We start from the raw sequence: 10,706 nt of genomic DNA on the forward strand, positions 1-10,706 counted from the left end.
ACATAGCAGTTTGGCTTGTTTACTTAAACTTTAAATACAGCTATTGTGACTACCTTCAGTGACAGTACTGAACTTCAAAAAAAAACCTACAATTGACGAGTCGAGTGTGATACGGTTCGCTCCTAGAGGTTACTAACTCGGATTCCCCAACCACGCACGGATACAAGAATCATTACTCTAATTAAAGCCATCATGCGCATTACATCATACATTACATCATTACAATAAGAGTTAGTTAATTCTCTACAACAATCTACATACCATGCTCTCTAGCTAGCTACCAGATGATCCATGAAACAGGCAGGCTACAATAGCGGCAGCAGCAGGCCAACCGATATTAACGGTACTTTCACAATTCTGCAGCATGTTCTACATTAGAAATATTAGGCTACTACAATGAGATAACTTGTTTCTCATCAACCGCCCGCATCAAATTTTCTTGTGTACATGTGAACTCATTATTGCAGATTCAGACATTACTCGTGAGTTTTTTTTCACTACTGTGCTGGTTTCAATGCTTTCTAGAGCATCAACAACCACTGAGGCACCATCAATGAGTGCTATATGAGAATATTAGCATTAGTACCGTGACCTACCCTATGTCTACGAATGGGTTATCATCTCTAAGAGTCATAGTAGCTCTAGTGTTTCTTTTGTTACAAGCCTGCAGCAGCCCCTCCCCTAATAGACTAATCAGCCTGCAGATGCTAGCTAACACAGCATCGGCAGCTTCTGCTTGCTGCTGCTGCTGAAGATATGCCACCCCAAGACTGCATGGTGAAGGTACTAACTACTGTGGAGTTCTCTTAAAGGACTCTCTGATTTAGAAAGCCTTGTTATTACTGTGGTGAAGAAGCTGAAGTATATTTGAATTCTGAACTGCACGCCAAACACCTAAAATTCTAAAATAAAAAGGTAGATCATTATTATTGGTTTTGTCATAGATTCTCTAGTGTAGCTATAGTAGTAGCTACATTAAACTTCTGCAATTTATATGACTTAAAAAATAAGGTCCTACATATATTTACTTAAAAACCTAATGAATTCCTTGATATATACGGGGAAACTTTAAGTAAGGTACTCCATATCTATTACGGGATAACTTTAAGTAAGCAACGCCACTTATATTACGGGGAAATTTTAAGTAAGCAACTCCATACCTTATACGGGGAACTTTTAAGTACTATTCAAAAGATCACGTGATCCACTAACCTTAGTGTAGACGTGCAAGACAAAATGGCGAATAGTCAGCTGTAGCATGGTGCCTTTGCGGCATCCGGAATAGCTGAGAATTGGTATCACACTAATTCCTGACATCCAGTTGTGGTAAGCTAGTAATTATACACCTATAATTTATTTGTATCACCTAGTACCCAGGGGTGATTTTTTGAAAGGGGGGCTAAGCTGGACAGGGACATAGGTAATTAGCCAGACATCAGAAGATACCAAACCTTCTCACAAGGCCCTAGTTGTAAGATTCATGTAGTATCCACGGTAAAATTAGCTATTTGGAATCAAGGACGGATACAGGGGGGGTCAAAGGGGGCTCTTGACCCCCCTCCAAAAATTATTGGTATACCAAGATCGAGATACTCTAATAGAGCAGTCACTCTAATAAAGCAGTCACAGTATTAGAACAGTGTGTAGTGAGCTATTTAAGGATTTTTATGTACTTTACCAGCTATAAATGCGTGGTTGGTGAGGTGGGCAGCTATTGTCAGCTAGTTGTGACTTTTTTTGGTCTCACCTTATCAAACCAGAAACAATGTAGTGCCTCAGTTAAATTTTGACCCCCACTTTCCATAAGTCTGGATCTGCCCCTGTTTGGAATAATGACTAAATTAGTGTGCAAACCAACCTAGGGGGTCTGGGGGCATTCCCCCCAGGAATTCTTTGAAAATTAGGCCCTCTAAAGGTGAATCTGAGAGTATTTTAGCAGTTTTTCAGTGGAAAATAATGGAAGTTTATTATTTTATCATTCAAATTTTACCTTTCCGTTAAATCAAGACTGATTGCAATATGCATTGAGTATAGCTATCATGCATTCCTTTTTACTTGTAGCTACCAAGCTTTTAGATGTAGCTAGCTATATGCCATAATGCATCAGCTCCTCTTAGCCATGCCTAAATCTGTGAAGCAGAAACATGTATAGCTAAGTAGTAGTGGTGTTGAACTTCACAACTATGATGCATGCTCCTTAGCCTATTTGTTAGCCATAAAACCAATGAAGTGTACTGAAAATGGAATGCAATGAAGGGTACTAGTAGCTATTAGTTAGTCCACTGGCAATCCTTAGCAAAGTGCAACTATATTTGCATTTATGGACTTTCTGAATTTATTGTTGTGATAGTCAATTTATTAGATCTGCCAGGTTATGAAGACTGAACTATAGGCTAGTTACAAATGCCAGCACCATAACCCACAGCATGGGGTCACATCAGAAGGTAACTGATACATATTTTACATTTAAAGCAAAGTGGGTGAATATGCTATAGCTGCCTTATGAGACTGCAAATTACCAAAGACTACAGTTTGCTAAATGGCTGAGTTGGTAGTTACATATTATACTGAAGCTGATAAATCTAACCAATTAAACCAACTAACACTTTTTGAATCATATAATTTATTTTAAATATAAAAACCACACTAATCACCTCTTATAGCCACACTGCTAATCATTTGAATAAAACAAAACCCACAATTACAACTTTTGTAACTGGAGATGCAACCTATAATCGAAACTTGTTTTTGAAGAACTTATAGGAAAAGGAAGCTATATTCTACTGGAACAGAGTTGAACAATAGGTATAGTTACATAGACATTATTTGTGTTGGTAATGATGTATGTAGTTCCTGAAATAATGATACACACAGAAGATATAGGGTTTTATTAGCTAAGTACTAAGGAAGGGGGGCTACAGCCACCTTAGCCCACCCACTCCCTAAATCCGCCCCTGGTACCCACAGTACAGAGGGAATTAGCTATATGGAGATTCACTATTTATAATGGCCTTTGGCATTAGTTTTCTTGGCTTCGTGTTGGTTCTTTGGAATTACTTCAAAGTTGGGAAGGGAAATGGTGGGGCATTTTCCACTTCGATTTGTGAATCCCCACTCATTCTTCACCCTGCCCATACTGTGTTAGGGGGATAGGCATTATGGGAATAAAATTAATGTAGTTGTACATTTGATAATCATAATGGCCAATTCAAACCACGAGAAACCAATTAGTTGTAGCAAGGTATCTCTCTGCTTGTTTAGTCCTGTATACCCTTAAATGCACCTATCAATGTAATGTCCGAATACCACAAGTATGGGCTGAGGGTATGAACCTTATACACAATGATATTACAACATAAAAATGGTGGCAATAGTGGGGAACTTGCAATTGTACAGAGGGGTATTGGGAGATGTGGTGATAATGCATGCACTGCAGCAAGTGGGAAGGTGAGGCATATACATCTACTTACAAGACAAATTCTGATAGTTTGTATCCACATCACAACTTTGGTCTGGTTTTGCTTAGTCACATCACTTGATCATACATGCTACCTTATCTAATGGTTCCATGTCGTAAAAGCCACAAGTGAAATTCCTTTTGGCTACTACAGTTGAAAACGTAGTGAAGACCCCACTAACATGGCTATTTTGTCAATTATGATGTCATTGTGGATAGAGGTTTACCGATATGGGTTTTTGCCATTTTCCGATATCCGATACTGATGTCACCTAAAGAAATTAAACCAATAACAGATGGTCGATCTGATATTTGCAAGGCACAGTTTTCAACAAATGTATATAGCCAGCCATAGATAATACTACACCTATCTATGATCTACTGTAGCTCTTTTATGCTAAATGCAATCTATGGTCTATGTTTGTGGTGTCGCTTCCATTGTGCAACCCAGAAGCACCACAAATAATTATTTTATGCATGCTCCCATCAAGGCTTAAACGGATTACTTTGCATTACTTCACATTTTAATGGCTGGTAGAGAAGACAGATTCTGCCTTCCTTAGTTCTCCTGTGGCTTTTTCATCATCTCTAAAGTACTGGCTTTTACTATTTCATTTTAAACAATGGATAAGCGCTTCAGCAAGGAAACAATCACCTGTGTTTGTATGGCTTCTAGCTTTGTTCAGCACAGCCTCAATAAACAAGGAGCAGTGACACTAAAAGTGCCACTGATTAAGTAAGAAACCAATGTAATCCCACTATGTGAATATTGCTAGCAATATCGATTCTTGTAGCACCTTTACCAATTACTGATATGGGCTAAAATTCCCATATTGGTGGCCAATCTGATTATCGGTACACCTCTAATTGTGGATATGGTCCATTAAGGGAAGGTGGAGGTTGTATTGTTAAAATTTAAGGGTGCCCAAGAGCAATACCAATGCAAGATTTGAAACATTCTTTGGATGCCAGCCACTACACTTGTATTACTAAAGCCTGGCTCAAAGTCAGAATATAGATCACATATACATGCAACTGTGTATATCCCCTCCTAGCCATGAACCTCAAGTTTTGCTACATGGGGGTTTATATTGTCGATATGTCTCAGTACATGTAGGCATGAAATTGTAATTTTATGTCAATATCACAATTAAATAATAAAAATTTCCTGCTTAAAGCTTGTCATATTCCATTTTAACGTCTGTCTGGATAAAATCACATAATTGGTATAATCATTATCTTTAAAGTAAATTGTCCACTGATCAATGTCTTTATTGTAGGAAACCAGTTCTCCTGTAAACCACTCTCAGTCATATTTTGCCTTTACTTTTCCTCCTATCTTGGGTTTATTGTTAGGACTGGCGCCCTTCTTTTTCTTGCCTGCTTTAAGTCATCTTCATCATTCAAAAAGTGTTGCTGCTTGTCTGGAGGACCATAGATAGCTGCAGTATCTCTTGGCTTTTTTTGCTTTGTAATCGTTTCTTTTTAGCATCCTCTGATCTACCAATAGCATATAACATTAATCATTAAGCCATTAACTAATATATATTAACAGTATTGTAATGTTGCACACACAGAACAGTCAGTAGGGGTCCACATTTGCTGGCAATCTCCCTTGTTTCCTGACCTTTCTCTATGAATCCAAAGCTTATTAATATTTTTCTTTCTACCTGTTTTTGTTATAACAGAATTTAATAACTTGTTTATCAGCACATGTTACATACAAGACTCTAATTACAGTGATAATTGTGTTGCAAATAAGTAAACAAATGTAATCGTATTTCTTGCACTTGTATGGTGTGCTTAAATAAGAATCAGTGTGCTGGTAATCCTATGCATAGCTCATTTGGCATAGCTAACACAGACATTATTGTCCGAATGTGTGTCCCTCCTATTAATTTGTAAAAGTTTGTTAGCCGTATCATTATCATTACAGCTATGTCCCCGTTACACCGCATTTAAACAACACTTAGTAGATAAGCCATTCTGTATTCAATCCAGTCATTATGGAGAAATGGACAATTCACTGGGAAACCATAAATACCACTGTGTTGCCAGAGTTACAGAATCAACACCTTGCACTGTAAGAAATTGGACAAAAAGGAGGACAAATGAAAGCATGTGAATGGCATGATGTGTGTGTGCATTGTATATACTACAGTATGCCAAAAGGCAACGGTCAGCATCTAAGTATCCTTAGCCGTTCTGACTGAAGGCAGTCCGTCATTCCAAAATTCTGTTTTTAAAAATTCTGTATCAATCTATCCGAAACATTTATTGGCTGTTCTGAAGATACTGTTAGGTTTGTTACTACCATAAACAACGAAAGTTTAGTGTGGCTTAAGCAAATTTGACAAACAAAGGAAATTTGCCAAACTTTATTTGCCTATTAGTTATTTTTATACTGTTCAATACTGGCCATATACAGTATGTTTGCCAAACATTTCCTGCTTTGCATGCTGATTCGCCAAAATTAAGTCACCATCATTTATGGTACCTAACTAGTGCTGCCCATAGTTGCTACATACCTACAATATTTTGCTAGGGTATATTAACACTTGCAAATATTTTACTGACCCTGTTGATAGTGCATTAATAAGCATAGAGGCTATTCTTCCAGCCAACTTAACCAGTCTATTTATTTAATTCTTCATATGTTACCACTAATATTTATCAACAGACTTCAGTATTATCAAACACACTAGTATAAATTTTGGTTAGGGTCTGCTCAGTTATTCACTTCTACCCATGCTCGCCTTGAGCTCAGAAAAAATTACCCTCGTACGGACAGTGAAAGTCATCATTTTGCTAAACAGGCAATACTAAAGTTATGGTTAAGGTTGACACAGATTAACATATTGCTATATAAAGACTTTTCATATTTCCAGTAGATTGGATAATGATTGTGTTCTTCATATCCAGTACAGCATCAATGATGGACTTCTGATACGGATAAAAGGAGAGAAGCGAAAAAGATTCAACTAAAGTTAAAACTTTACTGGCCTCGGCACCATCCAAAGAGTCATTACTGTGATGGGAGCTCTGAGAACTAAGTGTTGGTGCTGGGCAGTCAGGTGCTGGGACTCTCTTCTACAGGCACCTATACACACAACACAGTATTATTTAATTTTGTATGAAGATTCATGAGGTATAAGACTCACCAGTGAACGTCCAGTTCTTTTGGGGTTACATTGTAATAATTCTGAGCAACTGCTGTAAAGAGGCCTTCCTTCAGGACTGCAGTCATAGCATAGAAAATCTGCAGCCTCATTACAGCACACTTCATAATCCATGTGGTTGAACCGCCAAAGTCACGTGATCAAAATCAAGTGGTTAAGGGCCGCTAAAATCACGTGATACTGGCTAAGGCAGCGAGTGATCATAGAGGGTGTGCGCGATGGTACCACAATTGATTTGGAGTAGCCCAGTAATAAGGCAGACACGTCACAACTACAGATAACTAAGATCACGTGACGCAATGACTTAAAATTCTCCCGTAAAGATGACGGAGATGATTACTTAAAGTTTCCCCGTAATGAAGACGGAACACATAACTTAAAGTTACTCCGTAAGTATGATGGCGCTGGTTACTTAAAATTTTCCCGTAAAGGGTATGGTAATTTTTGCGTTTTAAGTAAATTTCTGCAAGACCAAAAAATAATGAGATAACCCTCCCGCCCGCATGTGTGATTCTATGAGAAGCTGATGAGAAACAAGTAATCTCATTGTAGTGGCCTTACATAGTCTGTATGTCACGAATGCTCTATTAGAGTATTTTATTTAGGTGCTCGTTGTTGTATTAGAGAGTATCGATCTGTTTATGGTTCTATGCTGTAACACAAGCCTACGTGGGGCAACAGTAGCTGTATCACACTCAACTAACGTTCTCGTGATCACCAAGATCTAAGGCCATAGGCCGCCACAAGGCCGCTTTGTGTAATCACCCTTGGGCTTCTTATTCTAAGCGCTTCGTCTGTAATTTCTTCGTGAATACGCTCTAATTAGATATTATTAAGGCTAAGTGTGCCTATAACCCCGGACAGTTTTTGTTTTCGGTGCTGTATCTCCGGCCATGCAAGCAATTAGGTTACGCGCAAAACTGCAGCACTGTCTATATATGGTTCAATATCGAAAATAGCTATCCTCGAAACATTTTGGTACGCGTATATAACATGTGTAGCTAGCTATGGCGCTCTCGTGACCCTCACCCTGGCCTTCTGATCATGTCACATGTGACCGGATTTAGCGGCTTTGAATATTTATGATTAAAATGAGGCATTCCAAACCACTAATCATCTTTACAATGATTAGAATCGTTAATGTAACTGTTTGTGTCTCATAATAATGATGGTCTTCTCTCTATTAGTCCGGCAGTACCTTTCAGTTCTAAACATTAATCAATGATTAGAACTGCGGTGTACAAGAGAATAGCCACGTTGCACTCTGCAATCTTACAGCAAGACCCTGTACTGGCTAAGATGTAAACTGAGTTTTTCCCAACTCCGAGCAGCCATCACTTGTTTGAGAGGTTCTAGTTCCTATCACCACTTTGGTCTCAAAGAGCCGAGTCTGCAGCTATTGACTTTGTGTGCGCACAGAGGGTAGGATCAGTTCATTTGATTGAATCTTTATCTTTAAGTGTTGTGTGTTGTTATTTGTAATTTTGCTTGTTTGTTCGATTGAAAAATAAATAAATAAACTTTCCATGTTCAAAAGTCAGTACCTTGAATTACAATTCGTAATTGAAATTTCTGTGAAATATTTTAACAAGTGCTTTATTGCAAACTAAATTTCTATATGTGTATTTGACAAACAATATTATGACTGATAATCCAACAAGTGATGTGTTAGCTACAATATGTGATACTCTTAATAGCAGCTTGACATAATATTTTGAAATACGTTAAGTGGTTAGCCAATATATAGTTCTATTTATTTATTTTCCATAAATGCGCAGCCTCAGTCAGAGTTTGAGGATTAATGCACATATGAAACAAGCATACAATATGTATTACAATATGATTGATACACTTGTTTGTCAAGGTCCCTTGACAAAAATCTGTAATACTAATTTGATTGGCTAAAATAGTGTAGTGTGTTTCTATTAGAAGTAAATGTCTAACTTGACAACTATTGTTACTATATAGATAGATTCCCCATGGCATAGCAACAATGTGGTTGCTTAGCAACAGTTGTAACCATTGCTAAGGTCATTTTATACCACAACAATGGTTGCTAAGTGTGACCAGTCTTTTGCAGTGGTTATTTTTTGAATCTCTGTTGCTTAGTAACAGTTGCTATGGTTGTCAGATTAATTTGTAATAGGACAGAAGGCTGTGGTATTCGGGATTAATAATTCTCGCATTGTAAACAGGAAGGGGCTTTGCCTTGCACTATATTTTACTCCTTCCTATCCTCACACTATTATTCCCGAATACCACAGCCATCCATCCTATTACATATACAAATCCAGTCATAGCTATTTCTCTGTTTATATTAAATGTACATGACTATTATTATTGCAGCAAGTTCAGAGACCTTACAAACTGTATAATGACGTCAAGATTAATATGGTGCATAGCTATAGCTAGAGCCATCAATCCACAATATGATTATAGCTACCTAAATAACCAAGACCATCTTATTAGCTATAATAGCAAGTAGGTAATTATATTATGAGTACGTAGCTTATAGGTCTCAGTGTCAAGAGATTTTGTGTTAGTGGACTACTACTACTGAGAAGTGCTCCTATACATGTATGTGTAACAATAGAATCATCATAATAGTGTAAATGCTTTCAGTATTGTCATGATAATGGAATAGAGGTCATGGCACAGAATTGAAATACTAGCCAGCTTCAGTAACTAAGTAACAGAATGGGGAATAAAGATATATAGTGACATGGTTCTCAACGTTGTGAGTCATGTTATAACAACCACATCAAAGACTACTGCTGTGTTGTGCCATAGAGAATTCACTCATCTATACATGTAACATGACGAAGTGACAGTTAATGGTAGCAACAATAACATCACATATATGTGACTGAATTTTGGAAAATCACCCATATGGGCGCATTTGACACCTAAAATATTTAATGATCAAATCACAAACTTTTTACTGCAAATGTACTTGTTGATGGTTTTATGCCATTCTCAATACCTTAAATTACAAGAAAATTCTTGAAATATTTTCAGAACTGTGCCCTGCGCTTATTAGCAACCCACTAAAAGTGAAAACTCTAATTATTTTACGCACGCCCATATAGGTGATTTTCCAAATTTCAGTCACATATACAAGGCACAACTGTAATTGTTATAGGAAGTAGGGCTGAGCGATATATCGCAATATTTTGAAAGTATCAATATTGTGAGATTTTGTTATTAACTATTGACATGATATCATGCCTGTACATTACTGTCATTAAAAATCCATTTGTTATGTGGTACTTGACTGTTGAATCCTTGTAAGTGATAACCTTGTTACCCCTGCAGAGAGGTGTGAACACCATAACAGAACTACAAAACATGTGTACAATAACTGTTGCTGTAAACAAGGATGATAGTGGCTAGTTTGGTACTACCATTAAAGACTTCCTGTAGGATAGCTGAACACTGAAGTACACTATGTAGTGCCAGCTATGACTGAAAGTATCGTGAACTATACGGCTTTAGTATCGATCATGATACTAAAATGACAGCCGGTATTGCTCAACCCTAATGGGAAGGATGATTGCCTAGAGTCACTGTGGCACTTCTGTGTTGTTTATGATTCCTTTGATACTCTCTGTAATCTGTGGAGGACTTAGACTGACTGTTATGTAATTATATGATTGTGTGTGCACATGCTTGTACTTTGATTAGAACTGTAACATGCAAGTGATTGACCGGAATAGATTAATATGATTGACTATTTATAATGCCACATAGCTATATCTATAGTCTTTGCATAGCCAGACTACTATTTCAGCACATGGACTTATTGATGAGAGATCATAATCTTGGTAAGAAATAAGTAGTAAAATCCGTGGCAAGCTAAGATAGTAAACAATAACTAAACATGTGACCATCACCATGACAATCACTACTATATAGCTATCTTGCCACAGATCTCACAACTTATTTTTTTACAGTGCATATCAGATCAGATTTGTTTTAACCAATGAGCATGCATTATAATGTTGTCAATACATCATAGTCTCAAACCATCAACATCATCTTCCATGCAAAAACAGTGCACCTGTAGCTGT

This window comes from Dysidea avara, chromosome 6, assembly GCF_963678975.1.
Source record: "Dysidea avara chromosome 6, odDysAvar1.4, whole genome shotgun sequence".
NCBI classification, from domain to species: Eukaryota; Metazoa; Porifera; class Demospongiae; order Dictyoceratida; family Dysideidae; genus Dysidea; species Dysidea avara.